This window comes from Anas acuta, chromosome 7 (genome assembly GCF_963932015.1).
Source record: "Anas acuta chromosome 7, bAnaAcu1.1, whole genome shotgun sequence".
NCBI classification, from domain to species: Eukaryota; Metazoa; Chordata; class Aves; order Anseriformes; family Anatidae; genus Anas; species Anas acuta.
In genome coordinates this window covers 8,359,875-8,383,084 of record NC_088985.1, presented here as the reverse complement: position 1 = coordinate 8,383,084, position 23,210 = coordinate 8,359,875, and the positions used below count along the sequence as shown (strand labels likewise).

Sequence of the window (23,210 nt, the reverse complement as noted above, 5' to 3'; positions counted from 1 at the left end):
AAGGCAACTTTACACGTAATCCTAATGTGACTGGCTAAATCTCAGCAGTTGTGCTTTAGACATCTTTGCAAACTAGGTTTCCAAGTTCACAGAACCACAGAATGCTTTGAGTTGGAAGGGACTGTGAAGCTCATCCAGTTCCAGCTCCACTGTCATGGGCACCTCCCACCAGACCAGGCTGCTCAATGCCCTGGCCAACCTGGCCTCGAACACTTTCAGGGATGTGGCATCCCCAGCATCTCTGGGCCGTTCTGGAAGACAGACCTGGAAAACAAATAAGAAAGCCCCAGATTTATGCGGAAGAGCACCACTGCACAGTAGAAATGCTCTTAACCCTCCTACCTTGCTTAGCCGGCACTGAAAGTCCAGGAGCCAGACTTCATTGCTGTTATTTCAGTGGGTTGCTGCAGTGCTAGTTTCCTTACAGTGCAGCGTAGAGCTCATTTACCTAGAAGTGAGCTGCTTCTCAGCTGCACTTCTTGATGAGAACAATCAAAAATCATTGGAAGAGTCCACTCAAGAACTACATGCTTTTAATTATAAAATGACTGAAGCATTTATATGAGGAGAAATTTCAATATCTTTACAATAAAAATGCTAAGAGAAAACGTTGAAAACAAACCAGCAGAGCAGACAATGGTGAGTCTAAAGAAACTTATCTCAAATATGTTATAAGTATAGCACTGACGAGCAGGCATGAAAACAGGGAAAGATACAGAAGTCGTTCACCCACTCAAAAGAACAGCAGAAACGCAGTGTCCATATAGGTCATTACACCATCTGTGTAATCGAAAAACAGCTCCCAGACTGGACACAGAATTTAGATAGCTGTATACAAAATGCAAGTTAAAAGTAGGTATTTTTAATTTTGTCTGCAGTTCTGATGGTTTTAAACTGTAATTCCACTTTATAAATCATAAAAGCTCCGAGGGACCTCCCCCTCCTTTGGTCAGGGACCCAGTGTGGTGTGCTCCAAGCTTTCCAGTGGTGGCTGGGAAAGGGGCTCTCAGCTCAGGGACATCTCTGCAGGACACAAGCCAAAGCTCCCGCCTTGGCAAAAGCATGAGAGATGCTGGGCTCCATCAGCTTCAAGTGCTGCCCTGACAGCCCGTACAGCTGTCCTGTGTCTCCCCAGCTGCAAAGTAGCAGCTCCAGCTGAGCTCCCAACTTCAAACACATTTTTGATATGTGTTTGTTTAAGCTTCTCTTTAAACATTGCAGGACTTCTTTCCTGGGTAATTTCTCAAGGGCTTCACTGTTACTGTTAGAAACGTTTTATTTTGTAAAATAGGAGGGGGGGGGACACAACTAAAGTGAGTAAAGTGGCTAAAGGTGCCTTCTGGCATCATTTTCTTCTTCATACATTTGTCTGATAAGAGGGCACAGAAGTATCATTCCAGGATTTTAGGGTCATTCCCCACTAATCTCAGGCCTTTAAAAAAAAAAAAAAAAAAAGGCGTTTTAAAAGCAGAAATAAATCCTATCCTTGGCTCAGGTTTCCTGTCCTGTTTCTGAACCATTACAAATCAAAATGCACATGCTCCTGATGTGCAGACACATAATAAACCACAAATAGAAACATGCAGGAGTTTTGTTAGTCTAAAACAAATGCCAAAATGCCTTCAGTGGTTTTGGGCTTTTTTCTTAGTTCTGCCTCATGATAATGGTCTCATATGTTAAAAGTGACACATTTCTGAGATAACTTTTCATCCGCAGTTGTCTTCTTGTAGACTATGGCAGTGTTTTCAGTCTGAGCAATGATTTCTTGCCAGAAATGCAGCCAGAGGTAGGCTTAAGCTTTCATGGTTTGTCTGATCCTATTTTCCACCAGTTGCATGAGACTGAAATAAAAATACTGACCACCCAACTTGAATACTTCTAGGTTTGGTGTGCCTTTAAAAAAATAACTTTAAGAGCACTTTCTGTAAACCACAGAGTTAAGTAACTGGTTGTTTTTTTTTTCTTCTTCTTTTTTCGGTAACCACAATGTATAAAATGTTTTGACCTCACAATATTCTCTACCAGCATCTGACTTAATCATGCAAGCCATATTATGTAGAAAGAAAAAAAAGTCATAAATAAACATTATAAACACTGGGCTCAAAAGGTTGGGAGTACTCTACAGATTAATTTCCACTCTAAATCATTTCTTTGGGTCTGTTCAGGCTCAGCAGGTTGTGTAGCTGGTGGTGGCCCAAGATGTGCCTGTTCCAACCCGTTCCTCTGTAAGCCATGGGCAGGGAGCAGTGCTTCAGAAAAGCCTGTCAGGTAGCTGAGTTTCGTTGCACCCTTGAAAGGGCAACTGGTTATATGGCACCAGGGACATCTCTGCATGCCAGGCAGTGCAGGTTTGCCCACTGCCCTCCCTGTCCCCCATTCCCGAGTGCCTCCAGGAGTCAACAGTTTGTCCAGCAGCTGCCCCACTGCAGGGGAAGTGTTGCAGGTTTCTATCACAGCAAGTAAAGCTAAGATGGGGAGCTTGCTGGGGTTCTCCATGAGAAGGCAGTGTGAGGGTTGGGAGCTTCTCTGTGCGCTGGGGGGGCTCAGAGGGGCTCTGCACCCCCTGGGGCCCTGTGCCTGTGTGCTGCCAGCTCAACTGGCCTGGCAGTGGGGCTGGCGGCTGGTGTGCTGTGGTAGAGAAGCTCAGGTGTGTGGCAACTGAACGGTCCTGTTAACGTTGGAGAGCATATTAAACAGTTTTTGTACTCTTCAGGATCAGAGGTGCTATATAAATGTAGCAGACTGGTGTGGAAAACTTTGTATCTGTGCATACTGTATGTATAGGTCTTGTTCTTCTCCCGCAGTGCCAATGAAGTCTCTTTGACTCCAGTAGAGCAGGGCAGTGAACATTACTTTTGAGGATGGTATTTCTTTGTAATTTGTGGTGCTTGTGGAATAATGCTGCTTTGACCTTCTCTTTTTCTGGTGAAGAATAACACACCTTTATTCATTGGCTCTGAAAATACGTTTGCTACAACCTTAGCGAGGCACAATAATTGAAACCTGCTCAGTACTTCCACCTTTGTCCTAATTTTTGCCCTGGATGTGGACTTGGACGTGGGAGATTCCCTTTGGACTAGTACTGTGACTGTCCTAGGCAGCAGCTGGGATTCTTTCAGCTACCAGCTTTTCTTTTCCCTTTCTTAGCTGGGAGTTTTCTGTGTCCTTTTGTCTCCATCCTGTCACAACAACAACACAGAGCTGAGGTCACATTTAACATCTGAATGCTCTCCTCATAGAACCGGGTACTGTTTTCACTCCTGATTCCATGAATTGGTACAATAAACTTTATCAAGGACTGTATAACAATTCACCTTTAAGTAGCAAAACATTTTCTCTGGCTCCTGTTTGCATTTCTCTTGATGACTCCAAGGTCTGTGAAGCTGCTTCCCCTGCCAGGCTTGCTCTCGGTGGGATGCTTTTGCAGCCTGCAGTTTGGATGCATGCGAACAGACACGTGCTGTTTTCCAAGGCAAGCACCCATTTGTTAGCACGAGCTGCTCGCCCTCTCCTCTCCACAGGAGCTCTTCCCTGTTGAACTTTTGAACCACTGAAGCAAATCTAATCGTGTAGCTCCACAAAACAGAAAGCGGCATTTGGGCTGTGTGAAAGAAGTGTTGCAGCCTCAGCACAGTTGCCTGGAGAAGCAAAGCTAACAGAGAAACACATTGTCGGGGGTGGCGAGAGAATGGGGGCCAGTTAAATGTGTCTTTTTTCCAAGCTTCTAGTGTCTTACTTGGGTTGTCCTGTAGGCATGACTGCGTGGGTACGATGATAAACTTTAGCAGGATTTTTCTCTTTGTGATTGCTAAGATCTGTGCAGTACCTGCTAATACGGCTTTCTGGGTTGGTGAGAGAGTGGGAAGCATTGCCTGCAATACTAGTCCAAAGTTTGTAAGGGCTGTACCTAGTTCTAGTCTTGTGACAAGGGGTGTGCCAGTTCTTACCAAATGGGACTCCCCTACACCTCTCCACTTCCCAAGGCTCCCCATGTATGCCATCCCATGAGGCAAAGCCATGGCTGCTTGCTGCCCTGCTAGCCAGGTAGCTCCTCGCACTGCATCAGGCCGCGTGGGGGGCACAGTTGGTAGTCACAAAGAGCAGGGGCTTGTCCAAGCAAAGGGCCTGGCAGGCAGGGCATCCTTGGGCTCCCAGGAGAGTTCCTCTCCTGCCCCAGCAGCCTGATGGAGGCAAGAAAAAAAATATAGGTCTCTCTTTAAGCCTGCAGAAATGATTGAAGAAACAGACGGACCTGTTATTGTTTCAATAACTTAAAAACACCACTGTGAAATTCCCTGCATTTTGCTGTACATCTCAGACCTACCACTTCACTGAGATGAGTTTAGAATGACCACACCTGCCCTCAGGAAGACAGTGTCACTGGAATCAGAGTTCAAGAAGAAATCTTAACCAGAGGCCTTTCCACTGCCACGCTGAGTTGTGTACTGGAGTAAAGAAACCTTATTAATTGAGCTTTGGTGGATTTCTTTTCCAATAACACATTAGCTCAAATCATGTTGCATTTCAAGTCTGTCTTCTTCAGAACAATGTCCTCAAGTTTGAGAAGACAGCAGTGATTCAAGTAGGCTCATCTAAAACGCCTTCATCTTTCATGCAAAAATGCTTACAAGCTTACACAACAGCACTGAGTCACTCACATAGGATCATGTTTTTATTCATCTAGCAAACGTAAAACTTCTCTGACCCCAAATCCAGTGCTGCTAACACACAGGACAAGTATAATAGATGTGCTATTTTTCATGGAAAAAATAAGATATTAGTAGGTGATGACACCTCCATACTGCAGACAATCATTCTACGGCTCATCGATATTAACTTATTTTTCATGTTCCTTTTCCTTTCATCCAAGTGGAAATAAACCTGACTGACATTTCTGCACTTCAGCTGTGAAAGGAAAGGTCAAAGGTGCTAAAAGCCCTCTCAAATATATTAGAGATGCTACAGTTGTAGGGTTGCCCTTTGTCCTTAACACTGTGTTAATTAAGCCTGTTAAGGATGGGATATCATAGAATCACAGCATGGTTTGGGTCAGAAGGGACCTTAAAGCCCATCCAGTTCCAGCCCCTTGTCATGGACAGGGACACCTCCCACCTGCCCAAATTGCCCAAATCCCCATCCAGCCTGGCCTTGAACACCTCCAGGGATGGGGCATCCACAGCTTCTCTGGGCAGCCTGTGCCAGTGCCTCACCACCCTCTGAGTAAAGAATTTCTTCCTTATATCTGAACTAAATCTACCCTCTTTTAGTTTAAAAGCATTACGCCATTAGTTTACCCCTTTAGTTTAAAACCATTGCTGCACTCCCTGACAAGGAGTCCTTCCCCAGCTTTCCTGTAGGCCCCATCTAAGGCCCTCACATGATTTTATGCAACCTTCCACAAGTGAACAAGTCTGTGTGTGACTGAGGGCATGATTCAGAAAGTCCCTTTTGCTTCTGCCTGGCTGTAAGAGCACACTAATCTCACAGAAACGAGCTGCAGTGCTCCTGGTTGTAATGCATGGCTGAAGCGAGGCCTCTAGGGCTGGGTCAAATCTGCAAAAATACGGAAAGAACAGCAGCTTTCACCAAAGCTGCGATTCATATCTTCTGTATTTGGCTGTCTAAACCACAGGTTCTTAGCCAAGGTCCACCTTCTGGGCGGAGGTTGATCAGTGGAGAGGATCCTTATATGCGGATGGGTGGTGAGGTCCCTGTCCTACTGCATTGGTTGTAGAGGGAGCCTAGATGGCTGTTAGATTGAATCTTCTCTAATGTATACGTGGCTAGTGAGATGAATCCTCCGTAATTCCTCACTCCAGTGATCAGCTCATGTCATATGTATAATCAGACCACACTGTTTAAAAAAAATAAAATAAATCATGACAAAAGCAGAGGATACATGGCAGTAGAGGATGTGGCCTTTGTACTTTAATCAGCTCTTTGTTGGTTTCAGCTGATTATCAATGCCACAGGATAAATTAGCTTTTACTTGTAAAGTAGTTTTCAATATCTAGAAATACCACATCATGTTTAGGTCCAGTAAGTAACCTCGTTAAAAAAAAAAACAAAAAAAAACAAAAAAAACCAAAAAACCTTGAAAATAAGGATATTCCAATTTAATGGCTTTTTCAGGGTACTACCTTACTTCAGTGTTTTCAAGTGGAGATGTCTGCATAATACAAACTTCAAGACAACATAAAATAAATGTGTCCTATGCTACTGTTGCTCAATTATCTTCCTGGAATTACTCTGCTTTGTACTGAATGATGTTTGGACCTAGAGATACACTGTTATAGCAGATAGACAACAGACAAAGCAGAAAATATGTGTGCTAAATTTGATATACAAATCAATAAATCATTTGTCCATTTAAATATAATGAAAGTAAGGGCTTGTATTGATTTACTTCAACTCTGATTAGAGTTACATAGCATTCTCTTTTGGAAAAAAAAAATAAAAAGAGAGAGAGAGTGACAGAATAGCCACTGATGAGTGAATTGTAAGCATCTGATATTATGTAGCTAGCTCCCATGGCAATCAGACAGGGGATCCAAAACAAGTAGGGAGCCATACGTTGTTGCCAGCTTCTGTAAAATGGTGTGTATTTGAAAGTGTTTTTTCTACAGCTCAGGTATTCATTGTGATTTTCATTGGTAATAGAATAAAGAAGTAGAAGGGAACCTGACCTCTCTGAGCTGAAGAAATACTGTTACACTTTGCAGTGCAAAGTTTTGATTTAAGAGAAACATGCTAAGTACATAGGAACTGGATCTATGCTGCCATTGTATTCTCAGAAGTGAAAGTCTTCCCAAGATAACATTTATCTGCACTTTCCTGTGGTGCTCAGACCTTAAAATAAGCTGTCTACATGCTTTGCACACTTATACGCTCCAGTTTGCAGAAATGTGCTGCTCCACTTGCATGCGGGTGCTACCTCTACCTGTTCTCTGCTGCTTTCCTTCAGCCTTCCTCATGCAGGAGAGCCAGCCCAGGGAAGGCAGCCTGCTGCAGCTCAGATGCTGTCTCGTGCCAGCATTTCACAGAGTCCAAAATCCTCTCTGGCTTCCCCTGCAGCCTGTTAATTCACACTTCGTTTTTATTTGTGACTTTGGCTTGAATGTGGCATATGTCCAGGTTGTCTGGATTGGGAACACTTTATCATCAAAACTTGTTCTTGGGTTGATTTTATTTTGCCCTTGATTGTAGGTTTGCATTTGATTATCTTCCCAGGACTTGTGCAAGGTGGAGTTTTCTAGAGTGATGTTAAAAAGAGGACTCCCTTGAGCATATCACCTGACTCTGAAGAAGATTAAAAGCATTGCTTTCCCTTAGTGTTGGATAAAGGAAAGGACTACAGTAAACTTAGTCTCTCCCTACTTCACCTGTGTGTTTTCCTGGAGGACTTTACCTCATCCTTCTCTTATGGTAGATTTAGAGAGAGAGAAATTACTATCAGAACCAGCACGATTGCCACCACTTGTGCCAAGGGCCTTAGTCTCCCCCTTAGCTTTGGTCTGTCAGCTAAATGCCATAGCTCTGTGTAAAGTAAGTTTGGGGTTATCTATGGTTCCACCAGTGCATCTTGTTCATGTTGATCATGGCAGAAGCTCTAGTTTCAGGCTGTATGTTAGCAAAAGATATCAGGTCATCCTTTACACAAAAAAGCTTTTCACAAGTTAAATGTGTACATTCTTCAGAAAGGGAGCAAGTGGCTTGTTTCCATGCCATATCCCAGCAAAACAACTTTCCTGACTCAGTGCAGGATTATTGACAGGTGTTTGTAAGGATGGAAATATGTATTGTGATATTCTGTTGGGTTATTTGGAGCTTGAAAGGGAGGAGCATGTGTGAAAGTGGGACACCAGTGGTTAATGTTCCTGGCTGACATTTATACAGAAAAACATTTCTGGATTTATTCTAGGAAGGGAGTGTGGGGAGAATGCTGTAATAATCATGTTTTCCATTTGCTATGTCTTCAGATCTTTCTCATAATCCTCTAAGAAATGTGGGCAAATCAAGTAATTGAAGTTGCATTTTGAAAACAGTGCATCTGCTTTCCTTTGTCAGAGGTTTGTGTGCTGTGCCTTCAAAGGTACTAGAAAATCTAGACTTTTTAATGTAGACCGTTCATTGTATTTATTATTGAATTCTTTTTTACACTGATTACCAAGTACTGGCTGCCCACAAAAGATTAAGAATCCATACGGATTGCTTATCCAAGCTCAAATCTTGTATACAATTAAAATCCCCCTGCAATTTTAGCTAGGCTTTGAAATTCAAATGGATTAAGAGAAAAGCTCCTTAAGGAGATTGCAACTAGTTAGGTATTTTATTGTATGTAAATTGTACATACATGCTTACAGACAGATATGCATAATGTGATACTATAGTTTGCTTTATCAGATTAATAGGTGGATTTAGGAAAGTCCTCAGTTCCAAAGGAAGTTACACAGGAGCTCTCTGCTGCAGATGAAATCTGTATTTCAGCCTTGCTCTTGAAAAATCGCAGATTCTTGCTGTTAGTTTAAACTCACGTAGGGAGGCTATGTTTCATGTCTAATAGCCTTCAGAGCAGCACGACAGAGTTAAGAGGCAGAATGCTACTGAAATTCAATAGGAATTGGGTGGCTAGCTCCTTCAGACACCTTGAAAAATCCCCATCCAAACACAGAGAAATAAGAGCTGCAAAACAGATTAAAAACTTATTTGGGACAACTTTTATGAGCATTTGATTGTGAAGCAGTTTTAAGGCCGCACCACTTCCAGTGCTCCCCTCTTGTTCAGTGCTAAATGCATCCTCAGCTCTATGGAATGAGCTGCTGTGCTTTAAAAGCTATCACATTTTAATGTATAGAAAAGCCTTTTTTTTTTTTTTTTTTTTCTTGGCCCAGGATTGAACCTAACCTCTCTTGGGCTTTGAGGCAGAGGTAGTTTTCAAGAAAATGTCTGTATTTTAATGTAGTGAGCAGGCTGGAAATGCCAGCTGTCTGAACCTGTTCAAAAATATAACAACAGAATAAGCCCCAAGACAGAACTGTTACTGGACACAGAGTAGAAAAAGTAATTAAAGGTGTTTAATGGGTGCATTTGTCAAATAGCTCTGTGGTTTATCACATAGCTGTACAGTTTATCACGGGGATATCACTTCCATGCATTTCTGGCTGTATGTAAAATATGCGTGTTAGCCCTGGCTTTTTTCCGCTTGGCTATAATGTTTCATGGGAATAACAAAATCTGTATAAGTCAGAGATCAAAACTCAATGCTATTTCCCAAATAACAATGATACACAGAATGCTGTCATGGAAACCTTCTTTACGGCGAGCCCTTAGCATAATAGGCAATCATCCCACACTATGCAGCAGAAGTGTTCATCTGTCACCACCCCAGACTATGTAGTCTATAAATTGTAGTCACAAGAAAACCACACATTTTTCTCATGTGATACTGCTTTTCTTGGACAAATGCTGCAGTCTTCTTTTCACGTCTGAATACCTGGCTATGCATCGCATAACTATGCGGTATCAGACGGACTTTGTTTCCTTAAGAAAACTGGAGTTTCACTGTTCCTCTGAAACCCATATTAATATCAAAGGCTACTATGGTTTCATGAACACTTCTTAGCTTGTTCCTCGCTTAGGGTGCAACTCCTACTTGATTGTCCCATGAAGATTAACGTTTCATTGCTTCTCACAGATGTCTTGGTTTATCCTTCACAAAATCCTTGTGGTTATTAGTTATATTTCATGAAGTCATTTATCCTTTCTTCGAACATAAATGCAAAGATACATGGTAACAAATTTTCAGACAACATGTCAAGGAGCATCTATGCCTTTCAGTGTAGGTGGTTCAGTGCCTAAAGGCAATCTGAATATTTAAGCAGATTCCCCTAACTAGAATGTATATTAAAAATATATCTAAATTTGCATGATGGAAATACAGTGAGTCCTAAGCCTTGGTTATCATAAACAATTATAAATGCAAATTGGAAAGTTAGGTGCTTCTCTGTGCCCATATAGGCACCAGAGTTAACTTCCATGCCCCTGACAAGAATTGTATTTTCTGAAACTGTCTTAGGAAATGCTACAAGTGATGGTAACCTAAAACCTTATTAAGAAAGTCCATTATTGTAGGTCTACCTCTAACTAAAACGTTGGAAGAATGTGAAATACCTCCTTTCACATGCTGCATGTTTACAAAGGAGTGTTAAAAATGAAGTCATATAAGTCATACAGTAGGGACTCCTAGATCTAACTGCACATAAAATAAAATTACAAGAAAATAACCAGATGGGCTACCAGAAAAAAAAAAAAAAAAAAAGAAAAGAAAAAAAAATAAGAAAAAAAAATGAATAAAAAAGACAAACAGATAAGATCCTAGCCCAAATAGGAAGCTTCCAGTAATTGTTTCTCTGTGAGGTGGGCTCCGAAGAATAAAGAGACAAGAGTAGGAGTTAAAAAATAAAATGGACGTGGGTAGTCTCACTGAGGTTAATGGTGCTTGTAGCGCTGTGTGGTGTCAGCTTTGCTCTGTGGTCTCTTATAAAAGATTGTTACAATAGCACTGGAGGGATGGGGAGGGAGATGGCGTCTGTGCATTGCAGAGTACTGAGGAGCACAACAAAGTCTGCTTTTCACGTTGGTTTTGGCCTGACATAACATTTGTGGCTCTGCCTTCTCAACTCTGTCTACCAGATCTGTTTTCAGGTGAGTGAATAGTAGAAAATTTTGCAGCAAAGAGGTTAGGGGGCACGTTTCCCTTGTGTTTATCTACAAATTAGTTTAAGTAGATCTTGAAGAAAAGCAAACTTGCTTTCCTTTCAGACTGAATAGACATCTGCTGTTGTTATTCCATGCTGTGTTTCCTACTCCCCAGCAAAAAACTGTCAGCTGCCCAGTTTGAAAGATCTCTCTATACTGGCTGTCTACTGACCCCAGTTCTCAACTTCTGTTTTAGTATTTTATGATAGGGGCAACAAAATGAGATATAAAAAATTGACTAAGTTGTATGAGTTTTCCCTGCCAGATTTTGGGAGGCTTTCCTTACTGTCATGGAGAGAATATTCATCCTACCTAGCACCTGGCTTCAGGCTGCACAGCTGCACTGGGGAGGAAAGCATCTTTCCCAGATCTTTTTTTCCCTAAAAGAAGAGATGTCAAGTAAGAGTTGCTGACTTTCTATTTAATATTTAAATTGCTGTGTAGCTTCAGTAAGTTTTGGAAGAGGTCTTCTGCCTTCTGCTTTCATTTCCTCCCTTTTAATAGGAAACTCTTTGTTCCTGCTTCTGAAAGTGAAGAAAAGTACACTTCATTAAGCCTGTAATTGTTTAGAACTCAGAAGTGTAGATTGATTAGCAAATACTCTACAATAGCTCTTATAATGGAGAGCTTTAAATAAATGGGTTTAAAACTATTCTTACAGTTTCTAGTGCTTTTTATACAGTCTAAACATGCTGTGTACACTATTCTTTGACTCTGCTGTGTTCCTGGAGGGGAATGAATTGGAATATTCTGAATGCCTTATGTAACGTATTTAGAGAACTTTTTTGTTTGTATCTTTGTTTGAATTTCTTGGACGGAATTAATTAATGGCAAAGTATAAAGGCCAACTTTGAAATCCTAGCTGACTTGTACACTAGAGCTCAATTTGTATTCTACATCAAGGAAATGTTTGGATTTGAAAGAAGGACGCCATTATCAAAAAGATTTCTGTAGATGGCTCTGTTCTTCAGAGCGTCATCTTTTTACCACAGAAATGCGGTTTTAACACTTGGGTAATTCAAAAGGAAATTGATTTTTTGATCAGAGTACATATTTAATTCCTCGTTAAAAACTAAATGCAGAACAGGAAATAGTAGCTGATTTGGGAAAGAAGAAAAGTTACAGAGGTTGGGCTTGTTTAAAGCAATCTTAATTTCAAGAAGGAACACATACAAAATAACGTCTGTAGCCTACACTTTTGTGATCCTTTAGAAAACTGATGGGGTAACAGCTTTCAGGGAAGAGAAAGATTCTTCTTTTCACAGCCATATTTGATTTCAATTTTGTAACTATATTCCTTTGTACAAGATCGCAGGAATATATAAGGAGTAGTTCCTCAGTGAGTGTGAATTTGTCTAGCTTCATTGAAGACAGTGGAATAAAGATAATTTACATCAGTTTCCAAATGGGGTCTTGAAGCACTTGATCAGCTGACTACTGCGACAACCGGGAACGCAGACAAGAGAATCCTGCCTTTTGTCCATGTGGAAAATGGGCTATTCATGAAATGCCACATCCTGTTGTAAAGGCAACTAAAGCAGTATCTGACAGTATATACGCAGCATGTGTGCTTCTCCCCTCTGTCTGGTCTGCAGTGGGGTGGGCAAAGGGGAGTAGCTGGAGGTCCTGCTTGCACCCCTATACTGCCCTAGATTTCAGGCTCTACGTTCAGGGCAGTCTCTCCTTACAGGCAAAGCAACTCAGCCTGAGCGATAACAGGATTAAATGAAATCACGCAGTTTTGGTTTATAGCACATACATCAGCTCCTAACACTACTGGAATTTCCCCACAGCATACTGAAGGAGCGACATTAAGTCTTGGTCCGTGTATGGTGGGGCTCCAGGGCAGTTTGCCATCCAGTATTTGCAGAAGACTAGGCCTGTACCTGCACAGGAGGGAGAACCTGGGGGCTCCAAGTCCAGGCTTGAAGTTCAGGTAGCCATGGGAAGTTTCTGCTGGGCTGGAGATCTCACAGCTTGGAAAGGACCGATCATGCTGACTTCTTTCTGGTCTCACTCTCGTGTTCTTGGGCTTTGAAGTTTGTGCAGTCACCCAAATCTGTGCAAAGTCAGTGTAATCCAAAGGTGGTGCATATAGAGTATGCACTATTAAGGAGCAGGGTATTAAAACTGCTAGGCAGATGAAGGATCCTGTCTCTGTGCTTTCCAGGCTTATCCTGCCTGCCAAAGAGAGCTCAGACGGGAGTGAGTAGAGCGGTGATAACATTTTTACTGCTTTTGAATATTTGTAGGGTAGAGAGAGGACTGGTTGAGATGGCCTTTTTTGGTTCCAAAATCGTTTTTCTCCTCACACTGGTGACTCTTTTTTTCTTCTTAAGTGCTGTGTATTTTCTGCCTCATTTATTTATCTCTGTGGCATAATGGCATGGTCCTGAGAAACGCTAAGCATTATCCAGTGTCGTTAAAAGCAGGGGAACATCAAAGACAATTCTGTAGCATCAAACTCTGAGAATATTACTCTAGTCCCATCATAGTCTCTTGTCTTTTCTCTGATGCCAGTGAACATCCATGTTGTTACAAGAGGTAGGAAATTAGGCTATGGGTAAGAGCTGGCATACAGAAAGTTGCCCAGCTTCTCTGGCCTGTTTGACACTGGGTGATGGTAGATTTCCTCCAGAGCTGTTGATTGCTCTGTGGGCAAGCCCATTGTCCTGCAGTACAATGTGAGCAGTGGCACAGAACGTCTGCTGCTGGGTTCCTGCCAAAAAGCCCCACAGAGGCAGCCGGATCAACTCTGTGCAACGTGAGTAAGATGGGAGCAGTGTGGCAGGGGAAGCCTGGCTGCACAGCTACCTCCTCCTCCTCTGTTGCCCTGTGCTGGAGCAGGGCAAGTGTATATGCTCAGAGGGAGGTCATCAGGAGCACTGATGGTGAAGGGGCTGGTGGAGGCAGGCTGCCTTCAGAGCCCAAAGCCCACATCTGCCTGACTTCAGGGTGTGGGACCAGTAGCATCCCAGGTCCTTAGTGCCCCTTCACTTGCAGTGTCTTCAGTGTTTGGCTGTTGGCCACAGTGGGCAGGACCATTCCTCACATGAGGCCCCAGCACCACTTTCAACAAAACCTCTCTTCTCTGTGTCCAAAGGAGGGGACCGCGGGAGCTGGGGGAGGAGCACCAGGCGGGCAGCGCAGAGCCTCTGCGAGGGGAAGGCGCCCTCAGAGAAGCTGCCAGTGCCAGCGAGGGTGGCTCCTCGAGCAAGGATCCCAGTCAGTCACACTGTGCATGAGGTATGGCAGTCCTGGGGCAGAGGGAGACTGGAAAGAAGGAAGAAAGGGAGCTAGAAAAGAGCTGAGCAACTAGGAGAGGAAGGGATGATGAGAAGTGAGAAGTCAGGTCTGAGGGAGTTGGAAGAATATGACTCACTGCCTGCAGGGACAGTGAGATTGAATGAGAAGCTCAAATACACGTGAAGTAGGGAAGAGGGATGCAGTGGGGAACAGGAGGAGGATTTATTGTGGAATTAAGGCCTTGATGCAATCCTGAGTATGCAATGCCTGAGGGGTTTGAGTGGGAATTCCCATGTTGTACAGACAAATCTGATGTGCATCTTTTCTTTAATTTTTTACTCTGCTGGCATTAAGTAGGTTTGTCTGGATCCTATGTCTCCAGAGTTTAACAACATAAAATTGCAGTCTTCTACACTGATGACCTTCTAAGCTCTAGAGTTGGGAAACTGTCTTGAAAACAACTTTCAAAACCAAAACTTTCCCTTTTTGAAATCAGTAAGTAAGGGATTCATTACATCTCAGTCCATCAGTTTTCCCGTCTGTTCAAAAAGTTATGGCTGCTTCCAATAAAATAATCTTTTTTTTTTTTTTTTTTTTTTTTTTTAAATTATTTTGAGGTGGAGAGAGAGTACATGTATGTGATTTGGGAAGAAAATATAACAGGTGGTGTCCTCTCCTAGAAGAATGGTTAGACCTGCTCTTTAACATGTGATAAATCTCAAACATGATTTCTTCTCTTGGACTTGAATGCCTTTGGATCCCAGATGCTCTAGGATAAAGGTTTTCTTGTTTGCTTGTTTTCTGAGTGGGGTTTTATTTATATATGTGCAGAATGATCTGTTCTATGGGATGGGATATCAGACTATTTATTTTGGCACCTAGTTTGGGAAATAGATGCTTTTACCGTACAGATAAATGTTTCGTTAACTCTTAGGAATGTAAAACCCATTGGTGTGGTGGTAGACTGGAAAATGAAGAGTGACTAGTAGCTGGCTTTATAAATTTCTCAACACTTTCCACACCGTCAAATTCCAGCATATCACCTTCAATTTGCATGAATCTCACGTGTCAACATCCTTGATTTTATTTTATTTTTTTAATTTAAATTCTTATTGGAAAGCTAGTTATGTGGGGTATTGAATTCTGGCTGTCATTACTTTGGTATTAAATTGTGTACTGCTTGATTAAGAAATTCATTGTGAATGTCATGGCAGAGTACTTTCTATATGAAATGCTATTTTACAATATTTCCCTATTGACATTTCTCCTACAATTTGTTTGGTACTTAGAAGGCATGCTGGAGACAGCTGGCCAATACAGCCACAGTTTGAGCCTTAGCCTATCATTACCAAATGCACAAAACATATGAAACTGAATACAGGATAGGATCGCTGCCCCTGGAGCGGCTACAAGTCAGGCTTAACTCACTAGGCAGTATCTGCTTGAAAGGAGAAATCAGAACTGGGAACAGCCAGCATGGTGGTGCTGCATCCCGGCCACCTCTGCAGCATGTGTGAGGGTGTGCGGTAGGCTGATGGGGCTCTCCCGTGTCCTGGGGACACTGGAAGCACCCGGGGAGAGGACGGTTAGCAGTCTCATCCCTCCACACTGCTGTCCAACTAGACTGGTGATGGCTGCACAAGACTCTGTTTTTACCTCCTTGGCAAATACGAGTGAGTCGGCTTAAAATACAGCCTGGGACTCCAACTCCAGCTGGCTGGAAGGGAAGTGGTGGCCTTGCAGGGCAGTCAGTCTGTCTGCTTGTCTGTCCAGCTTGGGCCTAGCCCAGCCCGATGAGCACTTCACTGCTCTCAGGCAGCAAGCTGTCTCCGCACTGGCAGGAGGAAATATACCTGCCCCTGCCCTGGTGTGTCTTGGCTGCCTGCTGCTAAATTCAGTCTGCTGATAACCTCACTTTCCAGAGCAATATTGCACGATCTTCACTTTCATTCAGAAGGTGCAACTTTGTGTTTTGGTTTTTGGTGTCAGTTTGACATTTCTGTACAGATATGAATTCAGGCTTTTAGGCTAAAAGGGTAGGGTGGAGAAAATATGCTTATGGCAATTAACTGTGGATGTAAATAGCTAACATTAATGAGGCTTACTGAAAGTATCTTATTAGAGAATGCAAGCCATTAACTTTTCAGTAAGACAATGTAAATTGCTTTTCTTGATATTTGCATGTAAAACTATAAGACTTAATTTCCTACACATGTAAGTGCTTTTTTTTTTACGTGATAACATAAGCTCTATAATGAGTCTTTTTAGTTTGAAATAGTACTGTCTTCTTTCCCCCAGCAGCTTACATTCTCAAATTCTTTCATAAAAGACAGAATTTTCTGCATGTAAAAATAAAACCATGGGTGATGGTCTGTGAGTAGAGTGGTATTATGTATCCTCATTTTGGAAGCTGTTTTAGAGACTGGGTAATTGCCACTACTAAAGCCTGTAAAACTTTCATCTCACTAGCCAGCTAGTTTTACAATGGGCTTAATAGGGCATTTTGTTGTATTTTAGAATTCCCTAATGTTTTTCTGTATGTTTACCCTGTGGATAATGTACATGTTGGCAGCCAGGTATCTGTAGACAATATATGAATAAAAATGGGGAATTGGTTAACTCAAGGTCTTTTTATAGGTCCTGAGAACAAATAATGATTTTGTCATCTTATTAAATCTAGTATGTTCATTTTCAGTGAAATGGACTAAAAGATCAAGCAAGGGTTATGTTATATATTTTGACTTTGCTCTAGTGCTGTGTTTATTGCTATTTGCTTCTGTGAATTGACCTTTTTGAAGCATCACAGACAACATTTCTTGAAAATCTCAGTGGTTTTGGCTCTTTAAAATGGTAGAATTTCAGTTGTTGATGTCATGATAAATTTTTATTATAGATTATTTTCTTCTAAGGGAACATGTACAGCAGAAATACAGAGCATTGGACTCTGGGAGGTAACACCAGAAGGTTTTTTCCTAATAGTACAACATATCAAATCATTGTGTCAGAGTTGTAAGAAATGAGATTTTCAAACTTCGTGGCAAGAAATAGTTTTAGAAACATACCCCACTGAGTTCCAGTGCCATTTTTACCTACAATATTGTATTTGTTGTTTAACACAAATAGTTATGAAATGTGTCAAATTCATGTGAAACAGAAACAATTTCTTTACTCCAAAACAGTAATTTTAATGTCCTCCCTATTTTGAACAACAACAAAACCATGTTGGAAGTAACCTAAGTGCCTCCCCTTATGGATGTACATACACATAGCACACACAAACCAAATCTCATAGTAACAATTGTCACGTGTACTTGATAGCAGCAGGCCCATGTGTTTTGCCTTAAGGCTTGAGTCAGCTGGGAAAAGGTGCAGTGGTGAGCATTACAGTGTTTTTCTCTAATTCAATGTGTAAATTATTTTACTGCTATTTCACATTTCACTACACACAAGATTTCAGGAAAGCAATTTTATTTATACAGTATTTAAGCACCCACGAAGGCCTGCTGATGCTTGCTGGGATTACACATAAACTCCTGCTGCAAACGCAGAGAATACGCAGCTTCTTCCTCCAAAAGGCTAGTCATGTCTTCACATACGACGAGAGATTTATTGAGTGCAATGTTAACAGCTACCATATTGCTCTACTCCCACATCAACACAAATGTTGGCAAAAGCTACTGCGCCAGCTGCCCACTTACACACTCTGGTGGCACCTTTGCTATTCCTCAAATCCACAAATTGCCATTCTCATCCAAGTAATGCTCAAACACAATTTGTTTTCTGCCACACGTATTTAGCAGATTTTCATCAGGAAACAAAAGATGAAGGTAGATCCACAAGAGTCTGTCAAACCAGACCACACCCAGCAATACTAAGACTTTTTCAGTGCAAGAAAATACCCTGGAGTGGTCAGGTGCAGAAAGGTAGGAGATGAAACCCTAATTAAAATGAGTGCTTGTATTCTGAACGTAAGGCAGACAGTGACATTTGTAGCTGTAAGGGAGCAGAAGTCTTCCTGCAGTTGCCCAGGTCCTACCTCTCAGCCTGCCCTGGGACTAGGCCCTCTGCTTGAGTTCATGTTGCTTAGGTCCGTGTAGAAACATGCATCTACAGAAGACTCCCCCTCTGTAACAACATAAGGTGACTTCCACAATCAGCATCTATATCTCAACTGGTATAAAACCTATCTTAGGTTTTGCTCTCCTGTTCGTAGACCACGTTCCTCCAGCCCATGATGGTGTGTTTACCAAGGCAAAGCATGGGATCTGTGTACCCTTTTTCAGTGCTGAGAAGTGGAGGTGACAATCATTTGTGACAACTTTCCCTCTCTAGAAGTATTCCTCTCAGCTCTAAGTTAGTCTGTGCCTGGTGACCTGCAAAATATGCTGCAGAATCATATTCAAGACCTGAATTGGTGTCCATTTTTATTTTTAAGTATGTTTACATTATTTTAATAGTGGAGTTACATTTCTCATGTTCAAAAAACATCAGCTGAATTTGGTGCATGCCATTTTTGTGGTTGAGTAATCACTTTCCTCTGTCCATGAAGTTTCATTCTGAATATCAGTTGGAATTTTATACTGTACTGACCTGTGAGAAACATGAGGCATGTAAAGACCATTCTGTGGTAGTGTTGATTATCAAAATATGGGGAAAAAACCTGCAACTTCTGATGCACATTCTTTAAGAATGTGATGGCCACTTCCATGTTCTGAAACAGAACACTGACAGAATATTAAAGTATATCTAAATGATATCCCAACATTTCTGTAAAATACCACAGTACCATTCTTGTCTGGAGTTTGTATACTAAATCAACAGAGGTTCTTCTGGTGCATCCTTGTTTGAATGCTTTCAAAAGCTTTTGCTCTTTGCTCGTCACCATCCAGTATTTTATTATCCTCATGAGGATGTTTTACAGGCAAGATGAAACATGAGGATGCCATAGGTAATCCTTTCAGCAGTTCTAATCCTGTACTTGCTTTGCATCTGCACGAAACTATTTACTCATGAGTAAAATCCTGGAGGGTCTCTACATGGCAATGGTATTCGCCAGTATTCCCTTCTGACCTAGTCAGTGTTTGGGTGTAATGTTATTTTGTTGGATGTTTGAAAAGTTTAGAAGTAAAATCTAAAAACTGACAACCACATGTACATCTTTTAAAGCAGGGCTCTTCTGCTGCTGAGTCTCTCTGATAGCTTCAATCCTTTATTTTGCGGAGGACATAAAGTGTTCCTCCAGATCGTTACTATTTTGTTGTTGTTGTTGTTTACTGTCTCAAGGCATATTACATTTAAATTACTTGAGATATAGTCTCAAGACAAGTATTAACTAATTATTCTAATTAACATTGAAATGCAGTATGATCAAGTTTCAAGTGTCATTTTAGAATGTCTTCCTGTGAAAATCCTTCTGTGCTGTTCTGCTGAGGCTAGTATTGGGCTGGATCCTTCTGTTCCAACCTGTTCATTGAAGTCAGTGAACCTCCTTCTTGCTGTCACTCTGGGTAGAAAGAACATAATCTCCATTTTATGGGACTTCTGAGGAGATGATTTATCCTTCCACTTTTCCTTTCCCTCTATTCCTTACTTAGCAGCTATAGATAAATACAGACATATTTACATGCTGTGTTATCAGGTGACTAAATTAAAGAGACAGCTTGGCAAAAGAGGGCTGAGGGGGAGAATGAAAGCTGTGACTTCAGTGTAGAAGGAACAGCAAAAAGTTTGTAGAAGCAGAGGAAAAGTGTCACTTCAGGATTCTAATATGCAGTATTACTGACTTTAAAATAATAATGTCTGCTGGGGCACGTACAGAGGAGCACTAAGACAGCTCAGCTATCTGGTGACTGCCAAATGATACTGCTCTGCAGCCACTGCCTCCAACACAAATAGCTCAGCTCCATTTAGGTATTCTTACTGGAGGCAATCAATCACGTATGAAACAGAGCAGTCATAAATAAGATCTACCGTTCATATACATTCAGTTATTTTTGCAACTAAGCTATATTGTGTCCAAAAGAAATATTTGGATAACTGAATGTCTCCCTCCTAGAAGGGAGTGAGGGGGAAAAAAGAGTGCAAATTGTCAGTATAGGTCAAGAAGTAATTGAAATTCAGATTTCAGTGCCTGGATGCATTTCATCTTCTGAACCAAAGCACTGCCACCCTGTGCAACCTTTCAAAAGACATTGGAGCCTTAGGCTTAAGTACCTAAATGTCACAGTGAATGAAGAGATCCAGACAGCCAACTTACTGCTCATGATAGAGAACAATGCTGCAAGTGGAAGGAGGAGGAGCACTGTAGGAACATTATAAAAATTCCAGGGTTAGTTTGTTAATAGAAAAGGTATTTCTGGGCAGAAGGGTAGCCTGCTGAAGTTCCCTATGTCTCTATGTTTCTTCATGTGGTGATAGCCAAACACCTTACAAGCTTTTTTTTTTTTTTTTTTTTTTTTTCTTTTATACCACTGTCTGTCTCACAAAGAAAGCAAGTTTGTTATTAGAAATGTCAGTCAAGTGTGTGTCTGCATGCTGTTGGTTACCAGCTCTCCAGAACTGTCTCAGGGAGTCCATCACAAGTAGGATGAATGTGGTTGTATATACATAGCACCAGCGAGGAACACAGGTTTGTGTGGTGGGCATAGGACAGTGAAATGGGAGACTGGCAGCACTGAAGTCTGTTAACAATGAGTTACAGAACAATGAGTTACAGACCCAGGGAGTGCAGCAGGGTTAATAGTGTCAGCTGCCATGCCAACATCTCTTGTCACGTTTGGTAATTTGGTACTAAACATGTGAAAGCCTCATTTTTTTTAACAGACTGAATCTTGCTAGATGATCAATATTCTCATTACTGTTTTTCCCCCATGAAATAAGAGCATACAGCCTATCTTCTACTAGGTTTGGTGTTTATTTCTTTCTTCTTTTCCCTCTTTTTGGCCATTTTGTCTACCTTGTACTTTGGAGCTATACTGCAAGCAAAGAAAGGTAAAAGTACTGTGCTAGGATTTGTTCTCTGTGATATTTCATTGTAAATGAAGCCAACATTGGGAGCTTTAGTTTGTTTTTCCTTGGGTTTGGTCTTGATCTCACAGCTGTGGAAATGCACACCAATCAATGTTTTGTATTTTAAAGACCAATTAATGCAAATGGAAAAAAAATGACAAGTTTTGGATAAAATATGCATGTTTAGGCAGTGTTTTTCATACAAGTGGCTGATAAAGTCAAGCATGAAAAGCACTTTAATGTTAGCTAATGTCAGAATTACAGCTTTTTGAATAGAAAAAATGTCACATAAGCCCTTTTGCTTATAACTGATGTAGCAGCAAAGCAGAGGTGACATTTCCTTAGTTGCTCTGTCTTTAAGAATCTAGTCTTTATTGTTGCATTATTCCAAATCCCTCACTGAATAATTTGCATAATTTCAGTGTCTGAGTCTCATCACCACTGAATTTGTTTATTAGAATGCATACAGTGGACAAACAGAGAAGGAACTCTGAATGCAGTTGAACTGAATTCATAAAAAAGTTTGAGCAAACACTGGTGGATACATTCTCTGAATTTTCTCACCTCTCTTAAGACCTGATTCAAATCTCATATAAAAACAGTGAAAATAATAAATCACAGGAGTCATCACTTACTGAGTTTCATAAATCTGTGAGCCTCCTATACCCTATGCACAAAAGCCAGGACGGACTGCCTCTTGTTTTTGACCTTTTTTCTGTGGGTGTGAAACTTGCTGAGGTCTTCTCGCATCGCTTCAAACAGCCACCACCCATAAGCATTTTTAATCTCTCTGGCATGTTTAGGTCTTGCATGTGTTGGCTTTTTGCCAATCTGGGTGAACACAATGTTCTCAAAGCTTGCAGTATGATATATGATATCACAAGCAGAGATAAGGAACAGAGCAGACTAATAAATATGAATTAAAAGGAGAATAGAGTCTCTCCCTTTTCTGTCTATTTTTCTGCTTTTTCTTCTTCTTTTCCCTTCTCTTTACCTTTTCTTTCACATTCCCCTCTCTCTGCCATCAAAATTTAAAATATTTGAAGCCCTTCCCTCTCTTTCCCTACTACAAGCTTGGATTCTGAGGAATGAGCAGCAATGTGTGGATGCAACACTTCTTAGGAGCAGCCAGCAACATGCTTACAGCAGGAGCCGCTGATGCAGCAGCACATGGGGAGACTATGAACAGAGTAGCACAGCGCTGTTTCATAAATCAGCATGCAAAAAATGTCAGTGCGTGTCACCCTGTGATAGCTGGTTAAGAGGAACAACTCATTTGTCTCCAACCTGAACCTACTCCACAAACAACCCATTTGCAATCTCTAGGCTCCAGGTTTTGTCGCTTTTTGTTCAGTCTTATTTTGGTTTTACGTATAATTAAAAGTTACTTACTTAGTTACCTGCCTTTTCATGCACCAAACATTATTTAGGTAGTTAATGCATTATCATGTGGGATTCTGTGGTGAGGTGCCACTCTTATTTTTCTTGTATATACTTAAAAGGCAATTAATTTTATTCCAGGTGGCTTTTTCTTAGCTTGGGATACTCAGAAAAGGCTTCAAGAATGCAATATCTATGTTGAGGTACAGAGCCCCTGCTGTTCTGCTATTCAAATTTTGCTCTTTGCATGTTTGCTTTCTCGGTCCTTATGTAATAAGATTACATAAACTAATCTCCAAAATCATTTACCATATTAAAGAGCAGCTCCCATCAATGGATCTTTATTAGCTGCCTGAAGCAGAAAGGAGACACGTGGCTGTACATTTGGAAACTGGTTGTTTACAATACTCATCAATGCTTGCTGCCAGTTGTGGGCAGATGTCATCAAAAGTCATTATGCAGCTCTGAAAATAGAATCAAACTTGACCTGGACAGGTCCTTAAATGATTGATGATCTGCCTCTGAATATTGTAAATGTTGGATTCCATTCCCTCCACTGGCCTCCCATGGCTCAGGGACCTGGAGCTGGGGCAGCATGAGTTGGGGATACACTGTTGCAGGGTGCACCTCTGGCTGAAGTCTCCTCACCCCTAAAAGTCAGAGTTTCTCAGTGTGCCCTGCTCTGTCCTCATGTGGCTGCAGAGCAGAGCTCTGCTGCAGTGCTGCATCATCTCTGGAACTGGGAAGATGCAGGTGCCACCCATTCTTCCATTTTTCTGTTTCCCCAGAAAGCACTGGTAAGCAAAGAGAGGGGAAGA

General features: G+C 41.5%; 1 protein-coding gene across 2 annotated transcripts in view; it reads left to right on the top strand.

The window, feature by feature from the left end:
• PHYHIPL (phytanoyl-CoA 2-hydroxylase interacting protein like) overlaps positions 1-23,210 on the top strand; it is a 126,040-nt gene that overhangs the window by 58,931 nt on the left and 43,899 nt on the right. Inside the window, exon 1 of one of the 2 annotated variants that reach the window (XM_068688775.1) lies at positions 13,861-14,004. The exons of the other annotated variant lie outside the window; for it this stretch is intronic. The gene's annotated coding sequence lies outside the window, so the exon portion shown is untranslated. Of the gene's footprint in view, positions 1-13,860; positions 14,005-23,210 lie in introns of those variants that run through there. 2 annotated transcript variants of the gene reach the window in all.